Here is a 17,368-nt window from a genome sequence, read left to right on the forward strand (position 1 = left end):
CCACACCACACTCTTATAACTGCATTAAATATACAGAGAATGGTCACATCTAACATCCATTCCTTGACTGGAGGCTGCTGCTGCTAGTGTTTAATTGGATTAAACGCTTCCTCATCTCTTCTTTGATCAGGGTCTCTGAGTTAAATCCAGTAACTCCTCATGGGGTCCCTGGAGCCTTCCCTCACCTGGAGCCCTCTGGTTATTTTGGACTACAACTCCCAGCAGCCCCAATAAGCCAGCATGGTTGTGGGTTCAGGGCAGTATCCAAATAATTTTATTTATTTTTATTCATTAAATGTGTATAAACTGCACTTTCATATAAAGTGTCACATGGCAGCGCAGCTTTTTTTTCAGCCGGAACTCAGTTCCGGAACCTCTCAGGTGGGCACCATTGCCATTATAAGAGAACAAGAACTCAACTGTCCTGCTTTTACTGAGAGATCACATCTTAAAGAATCCGCCCCGGCTTCTGATTGGATCTGGGAGTGTCCCAGGATCCATGCGTTCTCTCTTGAGCAGCTAAGGAGGCCTGCCTATGTGGTGCTGCTCTGCCCAGAAAAGGCCTGCCCATGTAGCACTGTGGCACTCCGAGAAGGCCTGTCCTCACAGTGCTGGTCGATGGAGGCAACAGCAATGAAGAGAGAGTAAGGTAAGACAACTTCCAAAATACCAGTTGAATAAGGTTGATCTGCTTTACTGACAATGCCAGCGTAGCCTCTCCTTGAGCCTTATTAGAAATGTGCTAGAATAAACTTTGGGGAAAGAGTGTGCTCTCTGGATTTTCAAATTCATAGCTTGAGACAGTTATTGGCCTTCAATATATTCCCCATGGGCCATAGATAAAATGGAAACAGGATCATTTTGTTTTGGATCCCCAAAGGAAGCAAGGGGGAGGGGAAATCTTCTGAAAAGCATTGAGGTGTTTCCAAATAATCACATGTTTACCCAAAAAGCGCAGGGAGATTCTCCTCAGAAGGGAGATTCTCCTCAACTAGGTATAGAGCTATAAGGTGCTCAAGGGATACACTCTCTCTCTTTCCCTCTCCTTTTTATGGTTGATTGTAGGACTCTCTGGTTTAAGATACTGTGGTTGACTGTAGGACGCTTTGAAGCCCCTTGCGTTCACCCCCCCAAAGGTGCAGCCCCCCAAGTGCTTTTTTCAGGAGGAAAATGCACAAGATCACGGCTACCAAAATGGCTGCCATTCTCTCGCGATAAAAAAAATGAGATGTCCCAGTTTTTCACTTGCAGGGTATGACGTGGTGACTTCCTCATAGCTATGATGTGACACGTACAAAGACTCCTAGTTTTTTCCTGATTACTGAATGAGTTACAGTGCCAACCATTGCAAGAATTGGCTTCCCCATAGGACCTGGAGGGAAGGAAGCCCACAGGGAACCATCGAGAAAGCCGTCAGGCTGCGTCTGAGCTGAGAGCAGAGTGAACAGTGACAGGGATTTCGGTGGCAGGCCCCAAAGTGATGTCCTCCCTGCCCTATATCCTCTGCATCTCCACCCCCACTGTGGCAGCTGGCCAAATCTGGCTCAGCCGCACCAACATTGTGGATGCCCAGGCAGGCCTCTCATTATGCTACAAATTGTGTTTTGTGCCTTGTTTGAATGCTCTCGAGTTAATTTGTTTTATGTTCATGTTAAGCACCCTTGTGCCACTAACACAGAGGAAACTGCTGCTTGCAACGGCGCCTGGCCTTGTAAAAACCAGGACACTCCGAAAGTTGTTGAGCTTTTTTTTTTTTTAAGATCCAGGACAAATCGCCACCTGTGAAATCCCAGTAATGTCCAGGAAAATCCGGACATATGGCAGCCCTAGTTCTACCTTGTCTTGTGGGTATATTTTTGGATCATGATTCCTTTAAAAAACATGTTTTCTATACTTCCAGCCTTCATTGATCTCCATTAGGTTGTTGCTGTTGTTGTTGAAGCATCAACAAACTTTCCAGGTAGAGGAGGGGGAATGCCTGACTCCACTGGTGGCACAGTTTCTGTGGAGAGCCCAGCTTGCTCAAGGACTCAGCCTTATACTCTCTCACTCTGTCCTTGCTGTCCTCCTCCTTTGCTAATCCAGTGAAGCAGAAGAAGGAAAAAGCTGGAGGCATGAGCGTAGAAAGAACTGGAAATTGTTCCTAAAACACATGGGGAATCTCGCAAGTCCTTGAGAATGTTTCAGGAGGGGAACATTAACTTAGCTTACAGCATTCCCACATAAAACAAGGGGGACACAGGCAATTTTCCATCAGTGGGGTTTTTAATTTTTTGTTACTTTTCTAAGCAACAAAAAAAGACAGTACTCACAAAAAAGAAAAAATGGACATTAACAACAAAATAATATAAATACAACACAAGGAGCTATTCGTGTTAAAGTCAAAAGAAATATAAAATATCAGGAATAAATGAACTGGGTAAAATTACAAAATTGTAAAATTATAAATGGCGTATAAAAATACAACTTACATTATACAACAAAGGAAATGGGGTAGGTGAGAAGAAAGGTCTTGCCTGTTTCCAGATGCTGCCAAATAAAATAATATTTTGAAAGGATTTGCCACCCGTGTGACGGTGTTGTCCTTTATTTAACAAATAACCCCCAAATAGAAGCAAGGAGGTTTTTCAAGCATGCCCAACCTGCCTGCCTCCAGGGAGCTGCTTCCTTTTTTTACTCCTCTCGCTATATTTGAACTGCAGCAGCACGTGGGCCTCTGTTTTGTGTGCACATCTTTTTTCGGGTGTGTGTGCATGTGTTTGAACATATGTATGAATTAAGTGTAGTGGAATATTGGCTCAGCCCGGGAAACACGAGGGAGCCACATGCTCTGCCACAGCGTTGGCTGTTGCTGCACCAAAGCAAAATTCTTCTGCTACAGAAGGCAGCCTGTTTTGCAGCTGACTCATGGCAAGTTGCAGATTCTTGCAGGACAGAAGGTGCACCGACATAAAAGGATGGTGGAGATAAGTTGATTCTCCTACTGGCCTATATCACTGCTGCAAAAATTACTGCACATTTGGCAAAGAAACTAGTTTGAGCTCTGCTTCTTTGCCAGCATTTCTAGGGAGCTTGGAGGAGCTCACATTCTGATCCAGGAAACTATATACAGTAGAACTCGGCGAAAAGCAGAATTGTAGAGAAAATGAGCTTGTTTGTTTTTTGGCTATCTACTTGTTATTTCCAACTGCAGTTTATAGTAACCTCTACACTGTACATTTAAAGCACTCTTATACCGCTTTAACTGTTGGTTCTCTGCCCACAAAGAATCATGGGAACTGTGGCTTGTTAAGGGTGCTGGGAATTGCAGATCTGTGAGGGGTAAGTGATGGCTTCCAGTATTCTTTGGGGAAATCCTTGACCATTAACATCTCTGCCTGGACCAGCAACTCCACAGAGGCTTACAATGAATGTTGCCGGGCAGCAGTGAACACCAAAGGCAATGTCCTCTGGGATTCTCTTCAGGAGACACGGCAGAGGATGCTGTCCCCTGGTATGGCTAACTGCTGATTGGACTGATTCCTGTGTGAGAACCAGGAATAACCAGGAGGGTGTGAATGTGCCAAACCCAGCCTCCTGGTGAGAGGCAGAGGGATGGCAAATGGTGATCTGGTGATAGCATGAAAACTATTCATGAGTACATATGAAGGATACTTGGTGGGTGGTAATATTGTTGAGGGACTGAACAGTTACCCTGCGACCGGGGGGGGCGGTGGGATAATAGCATCATGTGCCTGAGAACAGGGGGGTGGGAAGATTAGAGTTCTAGGGAAGTGGAGGTATGGAATGTGTAGGGTATGCAATATAGAAGAGTGGGGAGTAGACACTTGACACTTGTTGCCTCTGCTCAGCCTCACTGCAACCAAAACTTCAGTAGCCATGCTGGTTTGCTCTCCCAACTGGCGGTGCTGTTACACTTGCTAGGTCAGTCCATAATAAAACAGCCTTTATCCACAATTTGATTGGGCTGATTTGGTATATATTACAGAGACTTAGGTGAGTTAGCTGGAGAGTCCTGATCATACCAAGCTTTACTTGCCTGGGCATTCAGGGCAGCACAGGTCAAGGTTGGAGGGGTGAGAAAGAGGTGTGGCAGAGACAGATCAGGGATCTTGGTGGACCATCCATCCTGCAGTCCAACCACATCCTGGATTGAGCTGGCAAGGGAGGTTTGTGGCATGATGGTGGAGAACCCCATGATATTAGTTCCAGAGGACTTCAGTAAATATTCTGTGAGTGTGCTTGCCACCCTGGGCTCTTTTGGGAGGAAGGGCAGAATATTTATTTCATTTATTTTATTTCATAAAATTTATACACCACTTAGAAGAAACAGCCTCAAAGCAGTTTGCAAAAGATAAAATGGTTAAATCAAGAAAAAGTCACAACCATACTTTAAAACATACAACAGTTAAAATACTAAAACAGGTTTTTAATATGTCAACTTTCTAAGTATCTGGGTCGACTTGTCTAAACAGGAATGTTTTTAGCAGGTGCTGAAAAGTACAGTGATATTGACTGCTTGTTCTCAATAGGCAGGGAGTTCCAAAGTGTAGGAGCTGCCACATTAAACGATTCAAGTTCTTACAAAGGCAGAATGAGTATTATGTGGCACCTGTAGTACTATCAAGCTGTTAAGGGTTTAATAATAATAATAATAATAGCCAGAGATGGGCCATCAAGGTGGAAACAGGGTGGTGATGGTCTTTCCTCAGCCCTTGACTCCTCCATTTACAGATGATGGCAGATGGGGGAAGACTGAGCAATCTTAAAGGGAGAGCTGAACTTTGCCATGCTGAGCACAACGGCAACGCTCCCCACTCGTGTCTCCCAGCAACTGGAATAATTCCCCGGCATTCTTCCTTAGATCCCGGAGCATGTTTGCAAATGCTTGTAACCAAGGTGGTGGGGGGGGGGAGAGGGGCGCTGCGTCCCTTTAAGCGCCTCCCTTCCTCCCCTCCTTCCTTCAAGTAGGGTGAGCGTGGTTTGTCTTTTTGCGACAAGTGCCCTTACAGAAAGCACCACTTGGCAACCAACTTCACAAATTCTTTCCTCTTTGCAGAGAGCAAACTTGCTGCTGTTGCTTTTCAATGAGGCCCTTTGATTGCTATTGAGCCGCTTGCACTGTTGCCAGAGGCGGCCTGGCTTTATGCAAAAGGCTGGCTAATTGTGCTACTTCCCTGGGCTGCCTTTGGAACAATGTCTCTTCCAGCTCTGAAGCAGCGGATCGCTTTTCATGCCTTAATGAGCAGAGGATCTGGGAATTAGATCCAGAGCCAATTCATGCATTAAAGTCTTTCCAGGCCCCCTAAATAAGGTTGTCTTTCAAAATTACATTTGGAATCAAAAGCAAATAGCAACTCCGAACCCCAGCAAGTGCATGCGTATGTATGTTCACTCTGTCAAGATTGGAGCCCCAGAAAAAGCCGGGCAGGATGTAGCACTGATGAATCAGGGAAAGAACACAAATTCCAAACCAGTCTGCCTACAAACTGATGGGGGTGGGTGTTAATTTTTTTTTTTAAGCAAGCATTTCTGTTTTCCTGCACACTTGAAGTAAGGACCCCTGAGTCTTTGCCAGGACACTGGGTACGTTTGGTGGCCGGTGGTAAACTGGGAGTGGAAATTCTCTTCTCTTCCCCCCACAATTGTTCTGTACACAATGGGGGAGCCACAGCTAATCTCTGCAGAGGGTGGGTGGTCTGTATTCAGAAGGGGCTTTAGAGGCAGGCTCCATCCCGCAGATCAAGGATGCTTAATAATTGTGCTCCTCTGCACCTCCACAACACACACACCCTACCCCAAAAGGCAAAGAAAAAGCCAGTGAACGTGTCGGAGGCAGAGTGCGAATGTGGAGAATGGCTGGAAAGTCTGGAAGAATCTCTGCATTAAAAGCAGAAGATACATTCAAACAAAATAGTGGGGGTCTTTACTGAGGCGGGTGGCGGCTCCCTTCTTCCTGAGATGCTTTGAAGCCTCTTCCTCACTCTTGTAACCTCCTGATTTGGCACGAACGTGGCCATTATTTCGTACGGCAAGGTGAAAATAATTTTTATTTCTTTCTCCATCACTGTCCTTTCCCCACTCAGATGATAGATTTGCCTGAGAGAAAATAATGGCCTGCCTTCAGAATCCAGCCTGGCAGTTGGGATGCAGAGAGTGAGCTGGCTGAGCAGGCGGTGGCGGGGGGGGGGGGGACAGGGACGGGGACGACGACACGTCTCTGTACCTATTATGGCAAAAATCGATAATGCTTTTTGTAAATTGCCCCTCCCAGAGGAGTTGAACAAATGCTGGAGAGAAAGGAAGCCGTCCTTCTGTGTGAAGGCGCCTCTGCGTTCGGACCAGGACAATAATTATCAGTAGCCCTCTTCTTTTGGCTTGCTTTTATTCTGAGGGCAGGCCAGGAAAGAGAAGGTCTTCCTTGCTCTTGTACTGCTTCTCTAATTGCAGCATCTGTGGGCGTCTCTAAAATAGGTGACAACCACGGCAGGCAGTTTCCAAGGGGCGCCCTGCAAATGGAAGTGGCTGGTGGTCCCAGAGGACAATCAGAGCTCTCTGATTAATTGCTTTTGACAAATGGCATTTTGATCTGAGACAGGCCAGGCCCTCCCCTCTTGCAGCAGCAAAACTTCTGCCTGCTGAATAGGAAGTCTTTCGTCTTTCCAAACTATAGAGGCAAAGGCTGTGTTTGGGTGAACACAGAAGCTACCAACAAGGTGATCCCGCCCCCAAAGATCACATGCAAAGTACTTTGAAACAGCCACAGGAAAAAGCAATATAAAAATGTTATGATTGATACACAGCACAAATGCATTGGGTGCTTGGAGAAGGCATGTGGTGAGATCAGTGGGGGTGGGACTCAGCTTGTCAATTCTGCATCCAGCAAGGATGTTGTCAGTCAGATCCTGCAGTGTGACAGCAAACTGTAGGGACCTGTAGACACCCATTTGTCAGGCCAAATTCAAATGAGCAAGGAGTCATCAAAATATGTGTGCTCAACAGAACTCTCTGAGTCTGGGGTTTTGCTCAGTTTTTCTCCATCTGTTTCCTTGTTGTTCCTTTAGTAAAAGTTTCTGTTCTCATAGACCTGTGCAGGGCTCTTAAAAATATTTATACCTAAATAACAAAATGCAGCATTTGTGATACTGCTCTGTGTGTGTGTGTGTGCTTGGGGGCGGCGGCAATGCTATATCACTGGTGGGAAGGTCTTCCTGTGGGAAATTTGTGCTAACACAGCAATTTCCTGGGTACAAGGACCTATGGGAGATGCAGTTCCCATGGTTTCTGACAACATTATTAGGACTCAAGAAAAAGAAGCACATTTCCGCTGCCCCTCAAAGAATTCTGGGCACTGTAGTTTGTGAGGAGTTGCTAGGAATTGTAACTCTGTGAGGGGTAAATTGCAGTGCCTGGAATTCTTTTAGGGAAAGAATCTACTTCAAATGTGCTTTAAAGGCAGAATGTATACACAGCCCGAATGGCAGCATCCTGATCATCTGGCTCAGAATCTCATCCTACCAGCAAGGCTGGGGAGCTGTCCACTAGGTTAGGGACCGAAGTGTTTGTGTTAGCAAGGGAACTGTCCAACTACTGAGAGAGGAGCAGTACAAGGTGTTGTATCAGCAACTGCTAGGCACCAATTTAGGAGCTTTATAGCTCTCTGTCCTCTCTCTGGGGTGTTAGTAGGGCCTTGATCCTGAGCACATGTTGGCTCTGCCTCTGTCTTGAGTAGAATGGATACCTTATCCTGTCAGACGGTACTTGACCTTTTGCTCTGGCCTTTCAGATTCACTGGGTCACTGACCTTGGAGAGTCTTAATCTGGCAGAGTAATATTAATGGTAGATTGGATTTCCTGAATCTTCAGCTTCCTCAAACATGGCAGTCTGGGTGTGCCCAATGACTCCCCTTTAGCCCCAGAGGTACAGGGCTAGTGCAGGCATCTGGACTGGTCCTGACATGGCAGTGACAGGTCACAAGGCCAGTCACAAGGCCTCATTGCCACTGCCACCAGGGAATTTTTGGAATGGTGGTGACCTTGCAAAGTCTGAAGTTGTGGTGGTTTCTTTGGGGTTAGGGAGCTCTCTTAGACCTTCCTGTTGTGCTCTCAATGACATCAAAAATTGCAACAGAATGTTAGTGGGGTGGGGGGTTTTTGGGGGGTGGGGAGAGACTTTAATTCCCACCTGTGTCAAATTAAGCCCAAATTGCCTTGTGTGAAGTGAGCCCACATTAAATTTAGATCTAGAGATCTAACCTTGCCAGGCCTTTTGGCTACAATTATGGACTCAGTCTTAAACTGGACCCTTTGCTGGCCTTGTGGCCTCCTGCTCACCCAACAGAAGTATTAGTAAGGGCAAAAGAAGGAGGAGGTTGACATGTAGCTTTATTCACCTTCTCGACTGCTCTGGGGAAAGGATGGGTGGCAGTGCAGCACTGATTGGCTGGTTCCTGTGATATCACAAGCCTACCTTACCTGGGTGACTTTTGCACTTTTGAAGTTTGGAGTGAGATGAGCACCGGCCAGGCATTTAGGTCACTGGCTGCTGCCTCTGTATTTCACATGCAAAGAGAGGAGGAGGAGGAGGAGGAAGCTGCATTCAGTACTATGTAACAGAAGGGAAAAAATGGTGACAACTGTAGGCAATCTCTGCATGTGTAATATGCCATCCTGGTGCCCTCTAAATGTTTTGGATGGCAACTCCCACCAGTACAGCACCATCCTGGGTAGGGGGCAACAGGTTGGTGGAGGTTGTGATATGCAGGCAGTATTTGGAGGCAGCCTACAGGAACTACTAGGCAGAAGTTTTTGCACACGTGATACTCTGCTCAAGCTTCAGAGAGCAACCCACTTCCCAGATCCCTGCCTGCTTCTTCTGTGGAAGGAGAGCAATAAACAAAATTTGGGTCTGGTTTCTACTTATGCTGCGCCTGTTTTCTATGCTGGTACTGAAGCAAAAAGTGATGAGTCTTCCCTATGAATAGCTGTGTTTTGCCTCCTCCTTCAAAAAGAGGGATGGGCCTAAAGACCCAAAATTATTTGTTAAAACCAATAATCATCACGTCATCTTAATGCATGCTGACCAAGTTTGAGATTTATTTTAAGAAGAAAAGAAGGGGAAAATACTTTTAGAATCCATTGATATGGCTTGTGTGTGCTGCCAGCTTTAAATAGCTAATCAGCGGATCCCGCTGGAGCCCATAAAAGAAGGTAATTGTAGGCGGTAGGTAGAAGTCTGGCACCCCAGCGTGCCACAGGTCAGGAAAGGGCAGCAAGGAAGGCAACATCCATCACGCCAAGGGCGGCATTGGCAGCGGCAGCCAGGCCTTTGCTCGCTATGGGCTTCCGCCAGCGGCCGTCATCCGTCGGAGGGGAGGAAAGCCTCTGAAACAAGGCTGTGAATTGGTTTTCATGCTTGCATTGACAGATTGGGAAAGCAGTTTGTTCTACCAAATTTAACAATGATATATCATTATCACAACTTTGGGGGAAATCTATAAAATCAATAAGTTTGTAGCCTGAACAGGATTTGTATCGCTTGCTTGCTGTGCTGGTGTCAGGCGCGGGCATATGGATTGAGTCACAGCCTGAGATCAATGGAATTTGTGGACAGTGAGCTCAATAACAAGCCCTTCTGAAAAGAAATAGATGTAAAAAGCAAATTTACTAGAGTATAAAAAAAAGAGAGAGAGAAGCTAATATCTTTTCCGTGCCTGGCTGTAAAGTGCGATGTGGCTGCCGTCAGCTGCTGCCGGCGCTCTGCAAGGCGGCTTGGGGATGTGCCTGCAATGCTGAGCAAGGCGGGCTGCCGCCAGGGCCTCCTCCTCCTCCTCCTCTGTGGGTGGATTGGGGTCTTTCTCTTTGCAGAGCTTGGACTCGGAAGGAAGCCAAGGAGGGCCCAGGTGGAGGAGGGGGAGATCGCCCTCCGCATTGTAAACTGAATAAAGGCTAAAAACAGTCAGTGTGTCTGCTGGGGAAAGACCATCGCGGCTTTATTTACTGTGCGCTGGCAGGGCTTGCTAATGGAGCAAAATAAAAAGGCATAATTAAATAGTTTAATGAATTCGCAGTTCTTTTGTTTGTGCAGGACCGGGAATGCGTGTTCCAGAAGGCCTCACAAAGAGCCTGGCTGGTAGTGAGTTAAAAGTAGGAAGTGGAGCCTTTGAAGGCATTTTTATACTTCATTATCCCAGCATGTAAAATGACTTGTACTAAACGATGGAGGGTTCCCCGCCTCCCACTCGCCATCTTTCTTTCTCTTCTTTCTTTAAACAAAGGAGAACATCAGGGGGGCTGGGACAGAGTTTCCCTTCAGTGTCCAGCCGCCCACAGATCAGCTTCCCAGCAAGCTGGTGGGTCTCTGCCGCTGCTCCAGCAATGCTAGGCTTTGGGGGGCTACTGTGAGCATGAGGGCCACCTCAGAGCCCCAGAGAGCTTGCAGGGGGAGCACGGCCTGCCTACCTCTTTAATAATAATAAAAAAGGCTTCTCTCTCCACCCCCCATGCCCCATTTCCTGTAAGCAGAGGGTGGCAGGAAAGGGCTTCTGTTTTTTTCTTGAAGAGGTGTACTCCTAGCCATGCCTTGAGCAAAGGTGGTAGAAGAGGGGGTTATTCATGGCATCTTTTGATCTCTGGGGCACCAAGTGATTATATGCACATGTGAGTGTGTAAAGAATTCAACAGAAGCAAACTCCATTTCAGATTTGGATTGGGGATACATTTTACCACTAGTCACAGTGAATGATGCATAGTCAGAAAGGCCATGTTAAGAACGTCAGAAAAGTCCTGCAGCAGCTGAATCAGGGGCCCATCTAGTCCTGCATCCTCTTCTCATATTGGCCAGCCAGATGCCTCCACTGGGAAGCCCCCAAACCAGGGCAGGAGCACAGCAGTTGTGAAATAAGGGCATCCTGTATGTCCTTTAGACCCAGTGCTCTTGTTCTCCTCCTGAATATCCCATTTTCTGTTGCGCTGGCAGGGGGGGCTTGTGGTTTCACAGGAGCAGCACCAAAGAGTACCGTAATTGAGTGAAAGGGCTGCTTGTTCATCCACCTGTGCCTACTTGCAGCCAGTGGCGTCCTTTGATTCCACCCAGATGAGCCAAAGTCTGCAAAGCAAATCACTCGCTGCCCATGACTCAAGCAAGTGAGCCAAGTTACATTCTGCGAGGATGATGCAGAAGATGCTCTCCCAGTTTCAGAGGCAAGGTTTGACAAATCAAATGCATGAGCCAAATCTGTTAAGAGCTGTGCCTTAGCAGAAAAGTGTGTGTTTTGCCCTAGCCCGGGAACCCTGGGATCAGGCTGGCCTTGTTTTGCAGAGCAATGGAGGAGCCTGGCCCACAGAGGCAGCTGCCAGCAGCAGGGGACTCCCCCTTGGGGCCCGGCAGGCCAGCCAGCGGGTCGAGTGCCATTTACAAAGCCGCCTCTATTTCTTTACAGCTTGCTGTGGCCTATAAACAACACTAACTGTTTGTTTCTTGTTAAAATTTACCTCATAAACCAATTTTACTGTGTGAGTTCAAGCCAATAATTGTTTAATCCTGCTTTTCTCATATCCATAATACATTGACTATAAACCTGAGGTTTCCACTTTATAGAATTTTCCCTTTGCTCTTTGGTGCAAGATATAGAGCCAGGCAGGCGTGTTGGCCAGAATGTTATGCAGAGGGGAGCAAAGGGGGGCTGGAGGAGGCTGGCACTCGGGAGCAGCCGAGGGGGAGGAGGAGGAGAAGGAGGACGCTATCCTAAGGACCCACCAGCCATAGGCTTCTTTGCTCCTGCATCACTTTCTGCTGCCACTGCTGCCACCTGGTAGCACAAAGAAGAGGCAAACCTGGGGAGGTGGCAATTGGCACACACCTTTGAGGGCTACCTGGTAATTTGCTGCCAATGTGGACCGAAGCTCTCTGTCATGGTGTGGGGCAGTGAAATGCTGAGGAAGTGACTCTTTACATCAAGTAGCGAGAGACAGAAAATTGATTTCTCTCTTTTGAGGTGGTGAGATGTAGACTTAGTGTGACTTTGGAGGAACAAGTCTCATCCAGTCTTCTAAAAAAAAAAAAGATATCTACTTCTGTGCTCAAAGGAAGCTTCCTCCCCTGCCCCACCCCACACTGCACTCTAGCACAGATACATGCAATACTCCTCCTGCACGGTGCTTTAAAGGAACCATTGCATTTACCGGTACTCAGGTTCCCGCTCAATGGGTTGTGGGCAAGGGTTGCTGCGGGAGGACAATTCTGAGAGAGGGAGAGGGAGAAGGGGAGCGAGAGGAGATATGCACCACTGAACCCCGGAGCAGGGAGTGCACAGCTTGCCGAAACCTTTTTCAGAATTGTAAAAGCCAGTGTTTCTGAAATATATGTTGCCAGTTTTATATTTGGCCTTTGTTTTAAAGGGAGGTAGCATACGCTATCCTGCAGTTTTATGGGGAAAGGAGGAGACCCTGTTTCTAAAGAACAATGTAAAATAAAAGTGAAACAAGTTGCTGTGAAGGTGACATAGCAGGCACAGGCCAATAGGTGCCTTCAACATTTGTGCAATTGCACTGCAGACTATTGTGCTGCTTGGCACAGTGGGGAATGCTTAAGCCTAAGTTCACACAGGTTGTTACCAGATGGGAAAGACACGTCAAAAAACAAAGAGTGAAGAATGTCGTTTTTGTGGTGGAAAGTGCAGATCCAGAAATATGTTATTCTATAGTGACACTGCCTTATGACTCCCATTCAGTGCTATGGAAGGGGGTGTAGCTCAGTGTGGCATCGGCTTTGCATGCATGCTGGGCTCAATCCCAGGCATCTTTCTTCAAAAGGATCTCTGGCGACAGATGGACTGAGAAGGACCTCTCTCTGCCTGAGCCCTGGATAGCCTCTGACACTCATTGTAGACAGTACTGAACTAGACAGGCCAGTGGTCTAGGACACTGGTAGTCAACTGGTGGTTTAGGACCCACCAGTGGGTTGTGGTCTGATCCAAGGCAGGTCACAACAGGAACACTACCCACCATGCAAGTGTACGATAAAAGATTAAGAAATGGTTCCCCAAATGCATGTTTGGGTTAAAAGTGGGTCCTGGGTTTGACAAGATTGAAGGCTACTGGTCTAGGAGGAGAAAAGGCTGCCAGCTTCATACATTCTTAAGAAATGCCTCACCTCTGATGCAGGTTTCCAATGGAAGCCTGTGGAGCTACTCTGATCACGTATTCTAATTACCTGGATTTATTCAAATCACATTCCTACAGATATAATAAGACAAAACAAGCCAACATGAATGTGCATGGTGATGCTTCACATCTGCCATATTTCAAGACTAAATGGTAAATTGAAATTGTGTTGTCCTCATATTCTGCTTATTTACGTCATTGTTTGTTTTGATTTATAATCTGCTTCCATCCACGAGGGCTGTGGGAAGGTGACAGCCTTAATGAGCACTGAATATGACAACAGAAGGCATCAATATACAAATGAGCACCACAAAATAGTTTATTACGTAGATTTAAAAGATAAAATATGCTTATCAAATGGCATTAGTAAACTGCTCAGATAAAAGTGTACTGCTTTATCTCCATGCTTGCTCAAATGCTCTAAACTGGATAATCTTGCTTTACTAGTCTTAATGAACAAGGGCTGTGTTAATTAGCTGTGGCTAGTTAGCCTCCCAAGGGCCACCTGAGCTCTTCGAGGTGGGTCTAACCAGGCACTGGATTTGATTTGACTTTGATATGATTTATTATATTTCTATGCCACTTTTCATCAAATGAACCCCAAAGCAGCTTACAAACAATAAATAATTGTAATATGAAAGAACATAATAGAACATCACAAATACAGCATAAAACTTAAAGAATAATCAACAAATCATCAGTGAAAATAATTACAATCTATAAAACTGTTAACAAAGCAACAACTAAAAAATAAGCTAAACATCACAATTAAAGCAAAAGTCCTTTTATATGAAGCTCAAGTCATCATGTTGGCTTTCCCAAGATGTATGTAGCTCATCTCGGTCAGTTGCCAGCAACATTATTTGAGAAACCTTCAGCAAGACAATTGTAGGGTAAGAGCAAGAGGAAACCCTCTGAAGGCTGAGAGGCCAGCGGGGCAGTTGACCAATGGAGCATACTGATCCCTATCTACACAGATGTGGCAGGTGCCAGAGTGTGGCGTGGACTGACTCCACCACCGCGAGACAGAGAGTCTATCAGATGATGCTTCCCTCTGCCTTGGCCATGCTTGACTTCATTTCCTTTGGAACTGGGCAGTGGAGGAGTCAGCTTGGGGCTACTTTAATTCCAGGAGAACATTGAAGTAGCTGATGAAAATGGCTGGCACCCTCTGGGAGATTTAATTGAAGGGTGGCATAAAAATACTTATTGTAAGAATAATGCAAGGAAGCATTTTATGCATACATTTAAATCCTGCTGATGTCTCACTCCTAAGCAGCAAACGAAGGCAAAGGGGAAACCAGAGCCGTCTGGATAATTCCAGGGGAGGGAAAGTGGCTGAAAGCAGCCCCTCAATGGAGGAAAAAGAGGTGCTTTTTGCCATCCCTCTCTCTGATGAGGGGTCCTTTGCTCCTTTTCAAGGTCCTAATGGCAAATAGGACTGCCGGGGGGGACGGGACACAGGTGACCCAAAGTCCCCTCCCTTTTCTGCTTTCACATCTGATGTGGATATGTTTATTTGGAACTCCAGTCGGGCACCTGCCGTGAGCCTCCTGAGGACCATAAATCTCAGTAATAATCATGAAATGATCCAGGTGGGTGCAAGGGCTCCTCTGCTCTCCATAAGCAACCCCCCCTGCATTATTTTGGCAAATAGAGACCCCCTCTTCTCTTTCCTCTCTGCTCACCCTGACCATGCCACACTCTGTGCCATGTTATTAAATTATACCCCTTGTTTAAGAGAGGACAGCGCCTTTTAATGAGTGCTTTAATGTTGGCACTGCCTGTCGCTGTCTGGGGAGCCCCTATTCTTTTCTTCCTAATGAGGAGCACCTCATTTGCACTGTTTCTAGATTTATGGAGGGACAGAAAACCCTCCAATTTATTACATCTTAAATGAACTGCTCCCAAAGCAAAAACAAAGAGGCAGTAAACTCTCCTCTCTGCGCTTTGTGGTGAGGTTTTTTATTGAACTGTGTAGCTGCGTTCTGACTACTCTCTCAACTAGGAAGAGGAAGCTGGGGCCATAATTATCTTTGGAGAACCCCACTTCCCAATAACCCTTCTGGCCCTGTCCTCTTTGGGCTATTGAACCTGTCACTTAGGATATTTTATGGCATGTGTGCGAGGGCGGTGGTGGGTTTTTTTTTTTATTTGCCTAGAAGGAAAAGAGTCCTTTTCATCTGATACTAGATTTGTGTGAGGGCAAAGCCAGTGAATTTCTTGTCATTTTTTTTCCTTTATGCACCATCTTTTGGGTAGGCTTTGGGGGCACCTTCTTCCTTAATTTTTACTATTAGTTCTACCCTGACTTTCTAAACTGTAGTCAAGGAAGGGGTTGGCTTACAGTTGTAAAAGCAACTGAAAACAATGCCACACCCATACCTACAAGAAACCCAACAGGATCTATAAACTGTAAAAACCGTAGCAACAGCAAAATGGCCACTAAAAACAACCCCCTGGGAGAAGAAGCCTGCAAAAACTAAGCTGGCTTTGCTGCCCATCATCCAGTGATCAGTGAAGAGGCCTGAGGGAGCTTGAGAATGCCCTGGCCCAAAAAGTCTGGGCACTTGTCCACCCACCACCCCTCATACAGTGGAGGAACATGGACAAGGGCAGCTTCATGAGGTGACATCTTTAGGACATGTTTGCCTCATCCCAGGGACAGTTTCCAATCTGCACTGGTTCTGCTCCCAGGTGGTTCTGCCCAGCACCATGTCCCCCACGCCAACCTGCTTGTGTCTGCTCTGTGGTATGGCCTGGACGCAACAGCTGGCAACTACACTGCTTCTTCTTCTGTGATGTAGGAACAGAGGAAGCTGCCTTATACTGAGCCAGATTCCTGGTCTATTTTTTTAGCATGGCTTTCAACATTTGAGGTGTATATTTTTAGGCAGCTAGACTGGTGACTGGGAGTGGCCGCAGAGACCACATAACACCGGTCTTGAAAGACCTACATTGGTTCCCAGTACGTTTCCGAGCACAATTCAAAGTGTTCGTGCTGACCTTTAAAGCCCTAAACGGCCTTGGTCCAGTATATCTGAAGGAGCATCTCCACCCCCATCGTTCTACCCGGACACTGAGGTCCAGCGCCGAGGGCCTTCTGGCGGTTCCCTCACTGCGAGAAGCCAAATTACAGGGAACCAGGCAGAGGGCCTTCTCGGTAGTGGCGCCCGCCCTGTGGAACACCCTCCCACCAGATGTCAAAGAGAATAACAACTACCAGACTTTCAGAAGACATCTGAAGGCAGCCCTGTTTAGGGAAGTTTTTAATGTTTGATGTATTATAGTATTTTAATATTTTTTGGGAAGCCGCCCAGAGTGGCTGGGGAAGCCCAGCCAGATGGGCGGGTTATAAATAATAAATTATTATTATTATTTATTATGATGATGATGATTTTAAGTTGTTTTTAATTGTTTTTAATATTGTGTTTTAATGTTGTAACCTGCCCTGGAACCTCATCCTCATCTACCTGGAGATGCCAACTGGGGACTGAACCTGGAACCTGCTGCATGCAAAGCTACAGTCTCTCCTCTCTCTCTAGCATTTTAAGCAGGCATCTCTGGGTAGGCCCAGCTATCCCACCATGCCTGTAGGCCAGATCAATAGTGGTGCCCTACGGCAGTGGAAATCTGTGTGGGTGGCCAGAACTGCTGCTGGGATGAACAATGCAAAGCCCTTCCTATCTTCCCTGAGCATTCCTTGAGTGGAGTTCAAGGTCCCACAGAATCTCCCATCCCACAAATGTCTGCTTGGGTTTATTCTCTTGTTTATAGTGGGGGGGCAAAGATAATTTGTGTGCACACATGTACATTTTATTGTCCGTTCTAAAAGCCATGTAAATTATTGCAGATAAATTCCACTTACAAATAATTTTTCACCTCTAATATTTTTTTCATAAATCCTAAAACCTCTATATAAAATCTCTGTTTTGCTTGAAAGAAAAGAAATTCCCACATACCAAGTCTCCTTTTTTACACTTCAGAATGTTTGCAATATCTGCAATTTTATCTTTTGAATAATAGTAATAATAATAATAATTACCTCTTATATTAAATTGTAAGATGACAGGATTCAGGATTAGATCCCACCATATTATTCTAGTGAAGGGAATTATGACAGGGGTCATTTTTTAGAATTATGGAGGAGGGCAAAAGGTCCTGGGCAGCATTAGATGGAAAGGCATTTATAATTAAAGTATAA

At 46.1% G+C, this 17,368-nt stretch overlaps 1 long non-coding RNA gene across 1 annotated transcript in view; it reads left to right on the plus strand.

Moving 5' to 3' along the window:
- Positions 1 to 276: 276 nt before the first annotated feature.
- The window catches only part of LOC128419320 (uncharacterized), a 63,382-nt gene continuing 46,290 nt past the window's right edge, over positions 277 to 17,368 (plus strand). The window contains exon 1 of the long non-coding RNA XR_008331835.1: positions 277 to 649. This is a non-coding gene — a long non-coding RNA (uncharacterized LOC128419320). The remainder of the gene's footprint in view (positions 650 to 17,368) is intronic.

Source organism: Podarcis raffonei, chromosome 8, assembly GCF_027172205.1.
Source record: "Podarcis raffonei isolate rPodRaf1 chromosome 8, rPodRaf1.pri, whole genome shotgun sequence".
NCBI classification, from domain to species: Eukaryota; Metazoa; Chordata; class Lepidosauria; order Squamata; family Lacertidae; genus Podarcis; species Podarcis raffonei.